Source organism: Pelodiscus sinensis, chromosome 1, assembly GCF_052426305.1.
Source record: "Pelodiscus sinensis isolate ZL-2025 chromosome 1, ASM5242630v1, whole genome shotgun sequence".
Classification (NCBI taxonomy): Eukaryota; Metazoa; Chordata; order Testudines; family Trionychidae; genus Pelodiscus; species Pelodiscus sinensis.
The window spans coordinates 220,461,318-220,480,952 of NC_143052.1; the positions used below are offsets into that span (position 1 = coordinate 220,461,318).

The 19,635-nt window shown below is 41.2% G+C and overlaps 1 protein-coding gene across 5 annotated transcripts in view; it reads left to right on the forward strand.

The window, feature by feature from the left end:
* Positions 1 to 19,635, forward strand: part of MID1 (midline 1) — a 350,551-nt gene that overhangs the window by 133,169 nt on the left and 197,747 nt on the right. Inside the window, exon 1 of one of the 5 annotated variants that reach the window (XM_006120182.5) lies at positions 8,716 to 8,994. The exons of 3 other annotated variants lie outside the window; for them this stretch is intronic. The gene's annotated coding sequence lies outside the window, so the exon portion shown is untranslated. Of the gene's footprint in view, positions 1 to 8,715; positions 8,995 to 19,635 lie in introns of those variants that run through there. One more of the 5 variants, XM_006120189.5, reaches the window with a different exon arrangement.

The following is a 19,635-nucleotide window of genomic DNA, read 5'->3' on the forward strand; positions in this document are numbered from 1 at the left end:
CCCTGCTTCCTTCATGCAGTCCTTGGGATGGTCACAGGTCAGGCCAGCCCCCAAAGTCATTAGATCAGCCTGAGGGATGCTCTAATTTCCCCTTGTAGTAATCATCTTCTGGGGACCATTCTGCTGAGGACTGCTAAAGTTCAACATGCTGTAGTTAGATTCATCTGTGACTGTACAGGTGCCAGCTTTCCAATTCCTTCTAAATAACCTTCCTTCTCCTAAATAAAATTTCCTTGGAGTGACCTGTCCTGACCCTCTTAGAGTGTAGGAAAGCTTCCAGGTACATTCTAGAAACCTCTGGTAAGTGCTAGTACACCTGACAAGTAGGTGGTATTTACCAAGTACTACACTGTCTGCTATATTGAATAACTGGGATTGTTGATGATTTTTTTAAGTGATCTTCTCTTCCTGACATAAGCAATGGACCCTCTTTAACATAATGGGAACCTGCTGGCTAAAATTCCTAGGTTCAATAATTTTAGCCCCATATTAGAGCATCATGGGAAAAAGCTCTGAGCAATAGTAGAAATAAATACCTTATCTGGGGTGTCTTGATGCTTAAAAATGTTGGACATCATCAGTTATTTTTTATCTTCTCATTTGTGTATATGGGCCAGCTAGAGTAAATTAACATGGTTTCATTGATTTCAGTAAAATTATGTTGATTAAACCAGTTAAGGATCTGACTCATATAGTTTATTTCCATATTAGTGGTTGTTGGAAAAAAAATCAATAAAAAATAAGAATGTAATTATGAACATTTTTGGGTAGAGTGATTTCTCTCACCACCCACACTCCAGTCATTGGAGTATGTTGATCTTAGTGCACCCACACTCCCTTCTTCCCTCCCTTTTCAGGTCAACTTTAATATTTACACTTTTAAAACTCTATTTATTTTTCATATCAATTCCAAGTTCTTGGGATATTTTTGGTTTTCTACAAACACTTAGTTCCAGTATTTTATTCCAGTTATTTATATATTCTGTTGCTGACTCTTGGGAATTGAAGAGAGTATTTGATATTCTGGATCCTACTCTTCCTCCGGATGTTGGTTTAAAAATTACTGAGGAAAGGAAATATAAAACCTATTTGTGGAGAATTGCAACCATGTTAGTTTGGGTATGAAAGTTAGTGCTCTCTGCCTGAAATGTGAAGGATGAGGTGATTACTAATTTGTGAAAAATACTGGGTCTTTATTCCCCTCATATCTAAAATCAAAGGAAATCTGTTTGTGATAGACTTCATATCTTGAGATGGTGATAATTATCATTGTTGTTTGTATCAACTGGTTTAATGGTCCTTTTTAAAAGATGTGCTGGCCAAATTTATATCTGATGTTTGCACATCTGGTGTAATTCTATTACTCCATTCTGATGTAGGACCAGCTCATGGGGCAGGCTTGACTATATCTGGCATAGCTCAGGATGGAGACAGAGTCTTCCTCTTCATCTTAGGGCTGACTAGGTCACTTCCCTTTGGCCACAGGGGTAATTATGGCAGTTGGAGATGAGATGGGTGTAAAGAGGCCTTGGTTTCATCTGTATTGCCCTGGGCCAACACCCAATGAAACTAGCAAGTAGCAGCTCTGTACCACCTGAGAATTGTTTTATGAAAGAACAATTTTTCAGTGGCTGAGAGAGCCAGTTTAACCCATATATCTACAGGGTATAGTGAACTGCCCCACCAAGTGGCACCAAGGCTACTTACGTAGAGAAGAATGAGTCTGCTCTACAGCCTTACCTGAGAGCCAGCTGGCTTTTAGCCCAAGCAGTAGAGGCTCATGCACTAAACTCCAGAGGTCCCAGATTTGATTCTGCCTGTCGATATTACACCAGCTCTAGGGCAGCTTTGTACTTGCTGCACCAGTTCAAATTCACCTGATGTACTGGAAAACTGGACCCAAGTTTGGATCAAATTTAACGTATGGGAAACATACTAAACTGTTATAGATCAGATAATTTTTGTGAAGTATTAGGCATGCCCCCAAAAGCTAAAAATATGGTGACAGACGGATATCTGGCTATAGTGTGTCTGAATCAGATTTTTTTCACATGACATTTGGCAAACAAATTAGCTTGATTATATACAGTAAGGCTGTGTCTACACTGGGCCACTTATTCCAGAAAATCAGCCGCTTTTCCGGAATAAGCTGCGAGCTGTCTACACTGGTCCCTTGAATTTCCGGAAAAGCAACGACGCTCTGCTGTACAAAATCAGCCGCTATTCTGGAAAAACTATTCTGCTCCCGCTCGGGCATAAGTCCTTATTCCGGAACACTGTTCCGGAAAAGGGCCAGTGTAGACAGCCCAGTAGTCTTTTCCGGAAAAAAGCCCCGATCGCGAAAATGGCGATCGGGGCTCTTTTCCGGAAAAGCGCGTCTACATTGGCCACAGACGCTTTTCTGGAAAAAGGGCTTTTCCGGAAAAGCAGCCTGCCAATGTAGACGCTCCTTTTCCGGAAAAACTGAAAACGGAATAGTATTCCGTTTTAAGCAGTTCCGGAAATTCATGCCAGTGTAGACACGGCCAATCAGAATGCTCTCTTCCTTTCAAATTATATAACTTTCAATCTAGCAACACAGAAATAGTCTGTCAGATCACTGTAACCATGGCTGAGTCATCTATTGTCGTATAAAAATATCTTACAACAGGTCTGCCCTTACTGATGAACAATAGCTGTAAACTTGCCAAAGCCCAAAGGTGTGACATTGGCCTACACATTCGACATCAGAGTCACAATAGAATAGTTAAGAAAAGAAACTCAAAAGATGTGCAATTGATGTATAGAATGTAATTTCCCCCTGACAGCTTAGTTTTAAGATTTAGCATAGCTGATGCCAACAATTATGGATTCACTGGTGACTTTTTACATAGGACAGTGTTTCCACTATAAGTGCAAACTGTTTCTCATGCAGGAAGTCTCTGGTCTGATATTTGGTTTGGAAAGTATGAGGTTAATTAGGGCGGGATTAACTGGATAACCCATTTTGAGGTCTGAGACTTTAGAACAATTTTTATGAAGTGAAAAACCAACAGTTTCAAACTGTTTTCCCTTCCTCCTCATAACTTGTTATAAAAACTTCAAACTTGTCCGATACTCTAAACCTCATTGGGATAATCCCTTTTTCCCCACCCTATTGAAATTAGCTGGAGTTTGCCAAAAATGGGATTTAACCCAATAAAAAATTCAGCGTCTGTTTTTACGAAGTTGCAGTGCAAGTATGTTTCATTATTAGAGGCTGATGTTTCTGGTCCCACATGTATAATAACTTATGTGAGAGGGCTATTGAATGTTGTTAATGTCAATCCACCTGATATAGACTAGAAAGTGACTCTCCAGCCCTTATTGTTGGTGAAGATAGCTTTGAAAATGTAAACCCATGAGTAGGTTAGTACACTTGTAATAATTTTTCTTTCAAATTCTTCCCAGTCATGTTAAGAAATATATCAGGATCCCACCCCAGCTGAACTCACATACTAATGGAGACACCTAGCATATTCATAGAGATACCTCTTCCCAGGTGCTGCTTCATGAAGATATTTGGGAAAGCAGTTCTACCATGCCCAAAGAACCACACTATTGATCCTTCTCCTCCTCCTCCTCCTCATGCCAGCTTCCAAGGCAACAGAAGCTGGATTTTAAATGCTTCTTTCTTCAGCAGGGGACTCATCTTTCACTCCTTTTAAGCTAATTAAATTACAATGTGTTCCATATATTACAGAGATAGAAGCAAACTAGTCAAACAGGAGGGGCAGGGAATGTCACTGTCCTTTTGCTGATCCACATGGCAATGACACTTCCTCAACCTCTGTCATATTGTTTTAGCTTTAGAATTAGGAGCGTAGTGGCAAAGTAAATTGAAACCTGGATCCAAATCCTGATCTTTTCAAAACTGTTCAGAGTTTGAAGATGTCTAGGGATGAGATTTTTATGCCAGGCCCATCTCTGTTTATCTTCTGTCTTTTGGATGGCTTGGAATCGGAGACTCTCCAGCCCCATTTTGTGAGTGCTGAATTCAGAATAGCCAAGTTTTCAAAATCCGCCCTGCACTTGAGTATCCCAAGTGAATGCATGGTGTATTGACAGTATGGATTAATCATAAACCACACTCCTTCAATGTGGAAAGTTAATGGAACAGGTGATTAAATGCTGACCAGAGAAGATATTTAGATTACCTAAGTAAAAATGTTTCCCTACAACATGCATCCTTATCTGTGTGGAATGATTCCTCAGTAGCACCATACAGATATTGGTTTTCAGCAAATAGGACCAGATCGATTTTTTTATTTCACTTTCTGCTGACTAGTCCTGGAGATAAACCCTATATCTTATGAGAAAATACTTGGATTGTCAGGTGCCGTGTTTGGCATTTTAACTGATGCAAATTTCTGGAAATCTTTTCTTTTCAATGTAGGCATTTCTACTGTATTTGCTATTATATGCAGGGCTGCTGACAGGGAGCAAAAGGGGCAGCTATCCTGGGGACCAGCAATTTAAAAGGGCCAGGAGCTCCCTATCTCAGCAACGGCAACAGACAGAATCCCTGACCCCTTAAATTGCTGCTACAGCCCTGGGTGGCACAGGTTGGGCATGGCAAAAAAGCTGGGTGTGGGAGACTTGCACCTAGCCCTGACTCTTCTGCCCAAAGCCCCATCTCTTTGACGGGGACAGAGCCACACCCTCCCTCACCTTGCCTAGAGACCTGGCAATTCCATCAGCAGCTCTGGTTATGTGAGAGGCCCACGGAAATGCTGGAGGTGGTTCTTAGGACTCCCTCGTTAAAACTCTGCCACAAAACTGAAGAGAGTATAAGGTGATTCTCTAGTCTTTTGGTAAATTTTGCCAAAGTATCTGGCTACTACTAAATCACCCTTACCACAGAATACTTCTCTCAGGGGTACAAATTACTTAGGAAGAACATTTTTTTTTCTTTTAGAATGCATCATATTAAACCAAAGCCCATGTTGTTAAAAGTATTTTAGGTGCTGCAGTGTTCAGCCTTGCAATGCCAGCCTGATTTAGGAGATTGTCTCATTTTCTAAAGTTACTTAGGCACTCAGAAGCCCAGACAACATTGACTGTTAGTGGGAGTTTTGGCTCTCAGTGACTCCTCAGTGATACAGTAAACTGTCAATAATCCGGCATCTTTAGGACCCAGGGGGTGCCGGATTATCAGATATGCCAGACTATCAGAAGGGGAGGCTATGAGGGGTCAGGGTTAGGGTGGGGGAATGCCACCTCAAACCCCTCATAGCCCCCCATTCTGATAGTCCGGCTCTGCCCCAGGCGTCCCCATTTAGCTGCTGCTGGTCAGTTTCAGCAGCGGCTGAATTGGGGATGCCTGGGGCAGAGCAGCTGGGGGTCTGCTGGGTTGGTCCCACAGCGCCGAGGAGTGGCGCTACTGGACCAACCCGGCAGCACCCCAGCTGCTCTGCCCCTGGCTTCCCCGATTCAGCTGCTGGTCAGTTTTAGCAGCCACTGAATCAAGGAAGCCGGGGGCAGAACAGCTCCAATGGTCCGGCTGTCCGGAGCACTTCCGGGTTCCCGATGGTGCCGGACCATCAGGAGTGCCGGACCAATTGAGTTTTACTGTACTTACACTGAGTAATCAGTGTGGCCTTGCAGTGCTGAGTACAGCAATATCTAAAAACAGTTGAACCTCACTAGACTGGCACCCATGGAACCTGATTGGTATCAAACCAAAGAATATGCCAGACCATGGAGGTCTACATTGGCTAGCAGCATTACAACATTTCCACTGCTGACTGAGCTCTTAGAAGACCATTTAGAGGTACATTAGAGCTAAATATCAGCACAGAACATTGAAAGCCAGGACTGGTGGTTACAAACAAACTGTATAGGACCGTGGGGAACTTGGCCACACACATAAGTGGACATCCAGCTAACTAACACAATGCTGGATCACAGATGTTGCCGGATCAGAGGCTGCCAGACTAGAGAGGATTTTTTTTTAACCTTGTACCTTTGAAAATCTGGGCACAAGTATCTGTTGTTTTCCCCCAAAAAATTCCCATGGAGGATTCTCCTGGTTATGCACACACTTCTAATTACATTATCTAAATCCTAAACTAAGGATGTAACAATGCATAAACATTTCTTTCAGAGTTGCACTTAATACCAGATTTTACACTGAGGCCACTTAGAACCGCTCCAGCCACGGAAAGATCACTGTCATCTCAGTGTAGATATCATGATTGGTGTTTTCCTTATGCCTTTATTCTTGACAACCATGTTGGCTTGTTTGGGCTGCAAATTAAAACAGCCTGAATTCTTTAAACTGTGAGGACCACACTAGTGTACACCCAGGCCAGGGTCAAGGGAATGGAAAGGTATTTTAAAGCCATCTTTTCCCTACTCTGAGTTGTGCGGTGTATTCTTTGACTGCTGCAGAGCATCTAGGCCAATATGGTATTACAGGCAGTCCCCGGGTTACGTACAAGATAGGGACTGTAGGTTTGTTCTTAAGTTGAATCTGTATGTAAGTCGGAACTGGCGTCCAGATTCAGCCACTGCTGAAACCGATCAGTTTCAACAGTGGCTGAATCTGGATGCCAGTTCTGACTTACATACAGATTCAACTTAAGAACCCCAGGCATCCCCAAGTCAGCTGCTGCTGAAACTGATCAGCGGCTGATTCCAGGAAGCCCGGGGCAGGGGCTTCCTGTAGTCAGCCACTGGTCAGTTTCAGCAGCGGCTGACTTGGGGACGCCTGGGGCAGAGCAGCTGGGGTGCTGCTGGATTGGTCCAGTAGCACCGCTGCTGGACCAACCCAGCAGCACCCCAGCTGCTCTGCCCCAGGTGTCCTGATTCAGCCGCTGCTGAAATTGACCAGCAGTGGCTGACTTGGGGACGCCTGGGGCAGAGCAGCTGGGGTGCTGCCGGGTTGGCCCAGTAGCGCTCAGAGCGGCACTACGGGACCAACCAGCAGCACCCCAGCTGCTGTACCACAGGCGTCCGGAGCAAAGCCACGGAGCACGGGGGCAGCGGGACAGCCCAGACGCGTCTGGGCTGTCCACTGCCCGCGTGCTCCGGGGCTTTGCTCTGCTTTGCTCCCCGTCCCCCTGGTCCGCAGACCAGGGGGACGGGGAGCAAAGCGGCGGAACACGCGGGCAGCGGGCAGCCCAGACACGTCTGGGCTGTCCGCTGCCCGCGTGCTCCAGGGCTTTGCTCTGCTTTGCTCCCCATCCCTCTGGTCTGACCTGGGCTGTCCGCTGCCCGCGTGTTCCGCCGCTTTGCTTCCTCTCCCTGGTCTGCTGGAGACCAGGGAGAGAACCTCGTTCGTAACTGCGGATCCGACATAAGTCGGATCCGTGTAACTCGGGGACTGCCTGTACTTACTTTCTCAGCTGTGTGTGAGATACAACTTTTAAATAGCAAAACAAAGGAATAGGTTCCCTTATCCTACAATACCATTTCTACAACATACACAGCCTCAGTACATGGTGCTTATGATAGGCAAATAGAAAACATATTTTAAGAACCTCTTTGTTGAACTATTGGCAATGCATCAATGTGACACCTTATTCTGCAGCTCAGTGCAAAAGATTCCACGAGCTAAAAGGAATTTTCTGGGTAGTGACTACTTCTTGCCTTGATAGAAACAGCCATTGCTGTAGCAAATCCATGACTATGGTGCTTTTCTTCAGACATCAGATTTGCCCGATTGTCTCTTGAGATCAAAAGACAGATTTCCATTTAGAGTGGAGCAGAGGGAATAGCAAGCATCTAAACTAATCTTAAGTTTGAGGCTTGGAACAAGGAGGTGGAGGGGGTAGAGAGGAAGGAAGAGACTTGAGGAGGTGGGTGTGAGTGTACAATTTTCCCCTTTTCTTGGCTTAAAAATGTAAGTATAGCAGCAGCCACACGTTAGACATCGTTCTTGAGTGGCTTTCCTTTAAAAAGGAGCTGATTATGTGAGCTGTGCAACTAAAAATAGGTACCATCGGACAAAGCAAAAAAAAGCTTCCCCAGCTGTATTTTATAATCTGGATATTTTCATAAAATTCATACTAGTGTACAATGCCCACCTTGGCACTAGTAAGCAAGAATGATGCCCAGAGAAGGCAGGAATCACCCTTCCTAGAGAGGAGAAATAAAAGTAAAAATGTTATGGAGAAGGTTATACATTTACTAGTGAGACAAATGAGCATTTATCACAGAACATTTTGTGATTTTGATTTTTTTGCTTATAAATTCTCATGTTTTTGTTCATCAGGGCACATATATACTTGGTATATATGTAAATTGGATATAGCATGTTTTCCTTTCTTTCCTTTTTTTGTGGTGTTTTATGCATTTGAATATGGTAGGATTTCCAAAATAAATGTTTCTTAAATTGCTAGTGACATATATGTGATTCTAAAGAGAATGGGTATTACTACACTTTACAGTTTTTCTGTTAAGACTTTGGGTTGTTTTTACTAGGCATTTAAATTACAAGTTGTTGTTTTTTTAATCTCAGGAGCCTGTTAAACTCTGAGCAGACCCAGAGTACTAAGATAAGAATGAAAATAATCTCTTATACCACAAATTGACTTCCCTCTTTGTAGTCTTAGACACTGTTTCCAGCTGCTTTCAGTCTTTTAAATCGTTGAAAGCTTTCCTAATCCTCATGTAGGCAGTCTTTCTGTGTTATACCTCCCTCCCCTTTTTGCTGATTGGTGAGGCTATTTCATGGCCTAATTCAGCCAACTACTACATATCTGAGCAGTGATTTGAAATAAGAGCAAGGCGGACAGTTGCCTCACTACTCCTGACTTTTAATAGGCTAGAAGAAAGGTTGCGAAACTTGACATTGTCTTAGAAAGAGTCCCCACAGCAAAAGATAAAGGAAAATGAGAGACTGAAACTTAGCAGCTTGTTTGTACTGGAAAACTGCTGATGGATTTTTGTTTTTACTTTGAAATCACACTGTAAGTTTGAATTCAGACTGTTTCCTGCTGGATGGATAATGGAATTCTAAACATGAGGCAGGTAAGGAACGTGCTGCAGAGCACTTAGAGATCTGTAAAAGGAGTGAGGGAGTTGGGTTGGTTTTGTAAATATTTGCTTTGTTGAACTAGCTAGCATTTTCAGAAATCTTTGCAGAGTTTAGGTTTTTAGCCTGAAGATCCTTTTATGTAGAAATTAATTTAAAAAATAACCAAAGGATTTTTTTTGACTAATTTTGATCTTATTGGTAGTCAGTGATGTCATGCGATTCATTGTGTGATTCAGTTTCCTAAAGGGCATGAAAGCTGTTTGTAGAATATGTAAATCAATTCCAATTTGCTATGGCTTAAATACATTGTGTGGACTTTCTCACAACCTTGTTTGTGACATGTAGGATAGGAATGTGATGTGTTTATAAATGTGGAGGTGCCAGTGTACCATGGGTGTGATTTATTAACCATGCACATCAACTGGGATTCAATTGCCACTACTTTAATTTTTCAGTAGCTTTAAAGCAGCTTTCTGTTTTCAAAAATATTGCAGAAAAGAACCTAGAAAACCAATGATTATTCAAATATGATTACTTTTTTAATGGACAAAAGCAGCTGTTTTCTAATTCCGAAAGTGAAAGGTCACAATTAGATAACATTTTGATACTATACTGTTTGTAGATTTGCAATTAAAATATGCAGTTAGAAGAACCTGAGAGAGTACAGAGCACTGGCAGATGTATGTCTCAGTCACACAGAAGAGCTTTACTCTGAATTAAAGACCCTTGAAAATCAACATCCTAAGATCAATACTTTTGTTTTATGAGTAGTCACTGTATGAAAGTCAGGCTCTGAGAAAAATATTCTTGTTCTTTGTGAGAGTCATAGTCTATTCATGCAGCTGTCTGATATCAGTAGGACTTGGGGCAGGCAGGAGAGAGGAAGAGAGGGTAGAAGCAGAAGTGGAGTTTGCACCTGCAGTGCAAAATGGAACACTTGTGTTTTTACCCCCTTTTTGAAAACAAGATGGAAGCATAATCATGTACTTTAGACCATTTTGCAACATGTGGAGGAAAAGCAGGTTTTTTTGCAAGTGTGCAAAAACCTGCTTTTTTTTTTTAAACCACATTAAGATTGTTGGGGGGTTGTAGGGAGTTCTTGTCACAGTAGAGTGCCAATGGAAACTAAAGTTTACCTTGTGCATTGCTTGAGTTCAATTAGTCCTTTATTGATGTGATCAGCAGACAGCATTGTCACCACAAAGGGGAACCTTACTAAAGGGAGGTGTCAAAGAGGATCAGAAGAAAGTTGGGAGATCTCAGGTCATAAGAAAATAAAACACAAACTTTGCTACCATCAGATGAATGTTGCCTATCTGGGATGCTTCCCTTTGAAGCATATGATTGTAAAGTATGTGTCTGTATGCGTCAATAAGTAAGAAGAGGAAAATAAACCAAGAAGGGAGAAAGTGAGAAAATATAAAGAACTATAGTTCTTCAGTGACTCCCCAATAAAAGGTAAATGAGAGGGATAGATTTAGCATTAGGATATTTTTGGCTCCTTATAATATCCATTATCCTTCAACAGAACTCCTTCTTTTTCCACTTCCTATGTCAGCAGTATCTCCTGAGATGTTGCACCCCTAAAGCTGGGAATATGGGTCTAATCTCTCCCCCTCCCCCCCCCATATTCAGCAGTTTTAAATTGCTACAACACTCTTAATATCAATGGAGTTACTCCTGTTTTTCCCCCTCTGTATTTGAGAGGAGAACCAGATCCAATAGAGCAGTCCCTTGACCGGCGTAAATTGTCATAGCTGCATAATGGAGCAACTACAGCACTTAAAGATCTGCCCCTGTATGTTTAGACATGTATTTTAGTGTAAGATTTCCTAACTTGGTTGACTTCACTTCACCCCATGCACAGTTCTGAAGTTTCTACCAGTTTTCAGTTGTTTGTGTGTGAAATATTTCAGCTTGGCAGAGAGAGAAGTCTGTGTTTACTACTAGTTCTAGCCGAACAAAAGCCAGTGACCTAATAGTCTGGAGTTGAAGGGACTAATCGTGCATATGTTGACAGAGATCAAACAGACTCTTTGCATTTTTAAAATGATGTTAAGCCTCCAAATGTGATGACCGAAGTACAGTACAAAGGAAGAAAGGAAATATTCAGGAACTGATGTGCCATGAAATCAGAGGCATGAGATGCTTAGGAACCACTTCTGATTTTATTTTAAAATTTGTGAAGAGAATGAGTGCTCAGGAAAAGATGTGCCTTTTATATCTGCTAGCCAGTTTGTTGTCATCGTTATAGTATAGTTTGGATTTGCAGGGTTAACTATCAAACAAATCTGTGTGTCATCACATTCAAATGAAATTGTATATTGTGCTGATGAATGATCTTTGCCCACAGAATATACAGCATACAGACACTGAACAAGAGTGCATAGGCTCAAAATAGTGCAATGCAGCTAACTATCCTAGCAGAAGAACAGAAATTACCCACAGAAATGTAATATGCTGCCTGTTGGGCTGATAAGATTCAACCTGCTTTACAACTGTGCCAGGCCAACAGTCTCTAGCGGGACATCATTGGTTAGTTGTATGGAATGCTGTGCTAAGATTCGTAAATGAGACAGGTAAAAAGAAGTAGCCTTTCATTAGGAGGTAATTTAAAACCTGTGCAAGAGCTGTCTCGGTTCTGTCTGATATAAATAATAACCTAACTGAAACTTCTGTAATGTGAAGTTTCCACATAACTGCTGGGCACATCACATCTTTGAAAGCAGGTTAGTAATTTTGAAGCTGGAAAATGTCAGGCCTCCGATCAAAAATACATTCTTAGGAAGTGGAATTGTGTAGTTTCTAACATGATAGCCAAAAAAACAAGGTACCACAAAACAAATCTTCAGCTTCACAATGGATATTGAAATTTTCATCTGCCGAATCTCTGACCAGCTCACTACTTGGGAAAAGAGATCAAAAGAGTAAGAACTCTCAAAGATCAGAAGTTTAGATAAGAATAGAGCTGTATCAGAGAGGGCTAAGATTTATTGAGGCCACTGTGGCTATATGCAGTTTGCTTGCTTGTGTTTTTGGTATTTACTTTAAAACTGGAGAGGGCAGTATGGTATCTGTTTTAAGTTCCCCAAATGGATTTTATAGAAAGTAGATTTTTTTTTTTAAATATTCAAACCCATTTTCAAACTCCATTTTTTCCCACAACAAATAATATCCTCGAACATTCTAAATCATATTGCAGTACATAGGAATTCTGTGAAAGCAGATATAATAAGTCTTTTTTTCCCCACCCATTCAAGTCAATGGCACTTTTCCCATCGACTTCTATCAGGGCAGGACTGGGCCCAAAGTCTTATAAAAGCATCCTATAAGACATGCAATTTGCTAATGGATCATAATTAACCTAATTAAAAGTGAAGATAAGATCTGTAAGGCACAGAGGCTATGTCAATTCTTATTTATCATAGCTGTAGTCATATAGCTTGTATAGTATATGATTCATATGGTGCTTACATACTGAATAGAATTTTAGTCAATAACACATGTAAAATATAAAATCATCCTTCTATACAGATGTTTAGCTTTTTAGCATGTGGTTTCTATTTCCTATTTTCGTTAGTGCACCTTTTTAATTCTTAGATTTCTTAGCAAGGAATAAATTATCTCCTTGTCCTGAAATATTGTAATCATAAGACTTGGTTTAGGAAGTGCTGCTTAGAATGCCATGCTGTCTTTTTAAAAAAAATTAAGGGCTGTCTTGTCTGGAATGAGAATTTTTATCTCCGAGAGTGCTGTTTTTGTGTGACATGTATAATAAAGAAAACAAGTGTATGGAATCTGTAGACTGAGTTTGTATCATTTAATTAGTAGCTGGACATTACCCCGTAGGAAGTCTGGCAAGGTTTTTGTGTGTGTGTATGTGTATGTTGTCTGCTTTCTTTGATCACTTGTGTGGTAAATAGACATGCAGAGTAACTATGGCAACATGTGCTGTAGGTTTGTGGGAACAGAAGGGATTCAATCACTGGACAAAGGCCAGTTTGTTAGAATAGTTGGTTATGATCAGAAAAAGGTGTCACCAAACAGGACATTTAAAAACATAAGTTTTGAAAAACTCATATGTCTTTTACTAATTGGAAAATAACATTTGCTTTTGTAGCTATGAAAGATCATGCCATGTTCAAGGGTGGATCTGGAGAAGGGAAACAAGAAAAAAGTCTGAGTATAAAATGATGCTATGTGATTACTATGCAGTATATGTCTTTTGTAAAACTGCCTTTGAACCAAATGCACATATTAGGGTAGGCATTAAACGTTTTAAAAATAAATATTTAAATATTTAAACTCGTCAGTGGTTTGTGTATTACAGCAGGAAACTGGCCTTCTACAGTGTCTAAAAACAAGTCTTTGTAAAACCAGTGATCAAGATACTGTACTTATTTCAGTTACCTACCTGTAGAGGTCAGACTTGAAGTTCACAAAAACTTTACATGATAGAATTTAAACCAGAGTTAAAACAGTAAACATTCCAGAGCAGACTTCTTTATTAACTTTATACTGAATTAATTAATTATCATTTTATAAATAGCATATGATTAAATAGTCTGGTGTGCATAATCAGCTTGGAATAAATAAAAACGGAACCTTCTCCCCTATCTTTAACAGAACCAAACCTAAACCTTTTATTGGGTTCTAAATTATTTAGTGTATATCTCTCTCACTAATCCCCAACAGGCCTTCTACCTTTGATGAAATGCATCTCAGGTTCTCAGAAAGTCTGGCATTCTTTGCTGGACTAGCTGCTGACTTCCAATCTAACAAATTCCAGGGCTTCTGGGGGATCAAGGGTGGGGGCAGTGCATTCTGGACTGCTTCTAACCTGGGGAAGCCTTTGCACTCAGTTCAAAACAGTTCCAGACCTTAGAGCCCATCAACAGAATAGCTCCAAAGGTAAGGAGTCTGCTGGAGGGTGGTCAGAGATACTCTTTGGGACTGAGAAATTAGTAAATGCTCAGGGGACTTGTTGAAGCTCAGCAGAGTTGAAAGATGGAATCAGGGAGAAGAATCAAGTGGGGTGGGAGGAAGTGGGGTGGGAGGAAATGAGGCAGGGAAGTAGAGGCTAGTAAGAGAGAAACAGAGGGGACATACACAAATGTGATAAAGGTTTGAATACACACCAGAATGGTCAGGGCTTATGTGAGCTGAACTTCCAAACCTTTTAGGGTTTCCCATCCGCTAGTCCACCTTTTGCAGCATAATTTTTTTTCTGTACATTTGTGGCATTTAGTGCTTATCCTGTTTCTGTAAAAAGTTATTGAACATCATTGAGATCTCAAGCCTGTAATATGAAGTCTATCCTGTATGGAACTTAAAGATGCCAAAACAGTTTGCTTAATCTCAGTTTGATCCGATTTTTATAGTAAAAATAACTCTTAGTATTTCAAAGCGATAATTCCCTGTTCTCTGCCACTTCGTAGATATTTATTGTTACTATACCATCTTATGGGGATATGGATGGAAAGATGTACAAGTGAAATATAACACTTGCTGGGGTGTTTATTTGGTCCTGCAATATGATTAGATTTTTTTTATAACATAAATGTTAATATGTCCAGGTCTAAAAAACATTTTGAAAAGTACTAAAATGATTAAAAGAAACTTAGGGTTCTACTCCTAGCTCAGTGGGACTGAGAAAATACAGAGGGTTTGGTATCAATTTTTATTTGAACAAAGAGGACTATAATGAAAATGTTTTGCCACCGTAATACATGTCTGAACTATCAAGTTGTATTATAATATATTTTATCACTGCTATAAGGAGTCGGTACTTGACAGTCCATTACACTTTGTTTATTTTGGGGGGAAAAGAGGATGAATTTTTTGCATTTGTACAAGAGGACTGACAATTGTTCTCTGGGCACTTAACTTTCAGTGGCGCATTGAGCATGAGCTATAGGGAAGTTATAGTTCTGTATTCTCCATGTATTCATCTTGTCCGTGTCACAGGCTCAGCCGGAGCAGCTGCTATGGAGCTGAACGAGCCACTTCTCTCTTGACATTCTCAAAACCGAATTCAAAGTTTCTGTTAATTCTCATACTTGGCTGGCTGCAGAAGGGTAACCAGTGAAAGTTTCTCAGGTGGCATTGCATGCAACTATCAGCACAGCACCAAAATGATTCTCACAATGTCCATATGACAACACGTGTAAAGTTTTCTACATGTGTAAGTGTAACCCTTCTGCTAGGTGCCGATGTCACCCACAAGGGCTGGGTTTAATCTGTCTGTCTAAAATAAATAAATCTATGGCTGTAGCTCTCACCCTGAGATGTGTTCCTGCTTTTGGATCTGGGAAATAGACCTCCCTGTTCATCTTTGCAGGTGATCTTTCCCCACTGAAAAGCACTCTTGAATTCTTGGGCATTCAGCACCACCAGCACTTTTTAAAAATTTTGGTGTGAGTGGCAAGGGAAAAAAAATCACAATAGCCACATAGATATCTATATACAGTAATGTGAGCATAACCTAATCAGTGTTTCAGGCGTATGACCGCTTCCACAGATCCAATGTATTATTAGTCCAGATGGTTGATGTTTGGAACTCTTACCCATGAAGCAATTACCCACTCACCTGAATCCCATTCATGGGGCCAACAAGAGTGGTAATCAGAGGAACATCAAGGGATGGCTCCACTCTGCCTGTCATCTCCAGTCCGGAGAAGTCTGCACCATTGGGTCCTGCTCCAGTGTGGAGCCATCTGATCCATTAATATCAGAACATTGTCAGGCTTGACAGGTAGTGATCAACAGTTTGATGTCCAGTTGGCAGCCAGTATCAAGTAGGGTGCCTAAGGGTTCAACATCTTCATTAATGATCTGAATGAGAGGATGGACCCTCTACAAGTTTGCAGATGACACTAAGCTAGGGGTGAGAGGCAGATATACTGGAGGGTAGGGATAGAGTCCAGAGTGACCTAGACAAATTGGAGGATTAGGCCAAGAGGAATCTAATGATTTCACCTAGTACAAGTGCAAGTCCTGCACTTAGGAAAGAAGAATCCAATGTATTGCTACAGATTGGAGACCAACTCGCTAAGCTGCAGTTCTGCAGAAAATGATATGGGGTTTATAATGGACTAGAACCTGGGTATGAATCAGCTGTGCACCCTTGTTGCTAACAAGGCTAATGGTATGTTCGGCTGCATTAGTAGGAACACTGCCTGCAGATCAAGGGAAGTGATTATTCCCTTCTATTTGGCACTGGTGAGGCCACACCATGAGTATTGTGACCAGTTTGCCCCTCCCCCACCCACAAGAAAGTATGTGGACAAACTGGAGAGAGTCCAATGGAGGCAATAAAATGACTGGGAGCTGGAGTGTATGATTTATCAGTAGGGTCGCCGGTTGTCCAGTATGATACAGGACAGTCCGGTATTTGCACTCTTTGTCCGGTAAAAAAAAATCAGAATACTGGACATGTGCAATGAATTTTTTGGCTGCTCACCGGTCGGAAGCCTGGTGCAGGCAAGGGGAGTGGCTGGAATGTGTGGCCGTGATTGGCACTGGGAGCCTGTGATTGCGCAGAAGCCTGGCGGGGGTGGGGGCAGGGCCTGGGACTCCCAACCACTCCCCACACCCCTGCTAAGCTTCTGAAGTGCCCAGAGTGGTGATCATGGCCCCACTTACCAGTTGGAATCACAGCTCTGGGTGCTTATTATCCTGTGTTCCTTTTTTTTTTGTGCTCGGCCAAAAAATATCACGACTGGTATTTTTTGGGAGACCATCTGTCAACCCTACTTATCAGGAGAAGCTGAGGGAACTGGGCTTTTTCAGTCTGAAGAAGAAACGAATGATGGGGGATTTGATAGCAGCATTTAGGGTTGCAGGTGTCTGGTATTGGCCTGGACACTGTATCAGCAGCCTCTCCGGTTTAAAAAAAACCCAGAAAATACTGGACATGTAAAATGTCCAGTATTTTTTGTTTGTCTCAGATGGAAAGCCACTTGGGACATTCCTCCCCTGCTGCATCTGGTGGGGGGAGTGAGGAGTGTGGAGCGCTAGGATTTAAAGGCGCAGTGATCCTGTGTGTGTGTGTGTGTGTGTGCACGCGCGCGCTTTCCTCAACAACTTTGGTCCTCTGTGTTTTGTTTTGTTTTGTTTCTTTGCTCAGCCAATTTTTTCCAAGCTATGTTTGGTATTTTTTGAGAAAGTATCTGTCAACCCTAGCAGTGTTCAACTACCTAAAGGGAGGTTCCGAAAAAGATGGAGCCAGGCTGTTCTCAGTGGTGGCAGATGACAGAACAAGAAGCAATGGTCTCAAATTACAGTGAGGAAGGCTTAGGTTGGATATTAGAAAAAAGTATTAAATGAGGAGGCTGGTGAAGCCCTGGAATGGATTACTTAGGGAGATGATGGAGGTTTATAAAGCCCAGCTTGACAAATCCCTGGATGGGATGATTTAGTTCAGGTTGGTTCTGCTTTGAGCAGGGAGCACTAGATGGCCTCGTGAGGTCTCTTCCTACCCTAATCTTTTATGATTCTATGATCGATTTTTATAGCTATGGTGAACTCAGTCCTATTCCACCCTTGGCTGAAAGGGCACTGTAAAGTTAGTGCTGCAAAATCTTTATTGTAGGTGAGCACTTTTTTTTGCTCGGTGAAGCTTTGGAATGCTACATGTTTACCTATACTATTCATTCTGCATCTTGACTATTGACACTTTGATTTCCAAACTTTGAGTCAAAATTTTCAAAGTGTGTGTTTTGACTTTGAGCCTGGTCCACTGAAGTAGATGAGAGTTTTATCTCTGATTTCAGTTGCACAGGATCAGTGCTGTGATATTTTCATTGATGCGTAGCACTTGATTAATTGCACAGTAGATGTTTGTGTAAATGATTCCAACTCTTGCAAAATCTGATGTGCATTTTGAATGTTGTATTTCGGGATTCTTTTCTTTTCTAAAAATAATGGCTACGTCTAGACTGGCCCCTATTCCGAAATAGCCATGCTAATTTCCAACTTTGGAATAGGGAAATCTGCGGGGGATTAAAATATCCCCCGCGGGATTTAAATAAACATGTCCGCCGCTTTTTTTCCGGCTTGGGGAAAAGCCGGAAAAAAGCGTCTAGATTAGCGCGATCCTCCGGAATAAAGCCCTTTTCCGGAGGATCTCTTATTCCTATTCCGAAATAGCCATGCTAATTTCCTGAAAGTAGGAATAAGAGATCCTCTGGAAAAGGGCTTTATTCCGGAGGATTGTGCCAGTCTAGATGCTTTTTTCTGGCTTTTCCCCAAGCCGGAAAAAAAGCGGCGGACATATTTATTTAAATCCCGCGGGGGATATTTAAATTCCCCGCGGATTTCCCTATTCCAAAGTTGGAAATTAGCATGGCTATTTCGGAATAGGGGCCGGTCTAGACATATGTGTATTCCCCATAATTATGTGTGTACCAGTTAATACCAACTCTGCTTCAAACCCACACACTATGCTTCAGCCATTCCTCTTTACATGCGCCTGCCTGGTGATCAGAGTACAATATAATCATTCATTGAAAAAAATATTACAAAGGAGACATTACAGTTATATTCTTAACAGAAAATGTTCTGACATTTTGACATTTATGTTGTCAGCTGCAATGTTGTATTGTAATAAATTTTAGTCTTCTGTAAGGGGAATAGAATCCCAGCTTTAATTGTATATTAATGACAGTTTTGCTTAGGGGAATTAGTATAAATCTTCTAATTAGATTAGGAAAAGAGAGGAGAAAAGCACTGACTTTTACTATCCTCATTGAGTTGAATTTTAAATATTTAAGCCAGGGGAATAGAGTCACTACATAATATGACTTGCTCCTGCATACACTTAAGCGCGTATGTAACTTTACACATGAGGTTTTTTTTATTAGTTTCTTTCAGTCTTTTCACCTGAAGAAAGCCATGGATGTGCTTAAAACATTTTCTAGATTGAGCCCTAATACTGTAAAGCATAATCACTCGATCTTTAAATAACATGGTCCAGATCCTCTGCTGATATAAATTGGCAGAGGTCATTGAAGCTTCACTGGTTTACATCACAAGTTTCATGGGAGAATGCTAAGTTCTACTGATTGGAAGAGTGAGAAAAGTTTAAAAAAAAAACAAATCTCAGTGTCTCCCTTCTTTCTTCCTAAATTTTGTTGCAGAATATAAATCCAGAAAAACTGTGATTCAGAGACTAGTCTCCTGAACTACATATCCCATAATGAACCCACAGTCATGTTTCTCTCATGAGACATTAAGTAGTTTGGTTGGAGGGAAATCCATATTACATTATAGTCTTCTAGGGAGCTTGGTGCATAGAAGAGAATTGGGGATCTGAACAGCAAACCCTCACAAAGCAATGCACTGCTGTAAAATTTAATGTTTTGTTGAACTCTTTTTGAAATACAAAATATTCCAATTCAAGCTGACCTGGCCAGAAATGAAACATTCCAATTTGATTTCCCAATAGAAAATCAAAGTTTTCAGTGAAATTACCAACCAGCTTTAAATATCAAGTATAACCAGAGTTATAGTATTTCCAAAATATTCAGATAACACATGCTTCAGGTCATTAGGACCAGGAGGGCCCCCTGTCTTTTTTCAACAACTTTCACCTCACACCTGACACTCTCTATATCAAACACAAATCTTGCAGG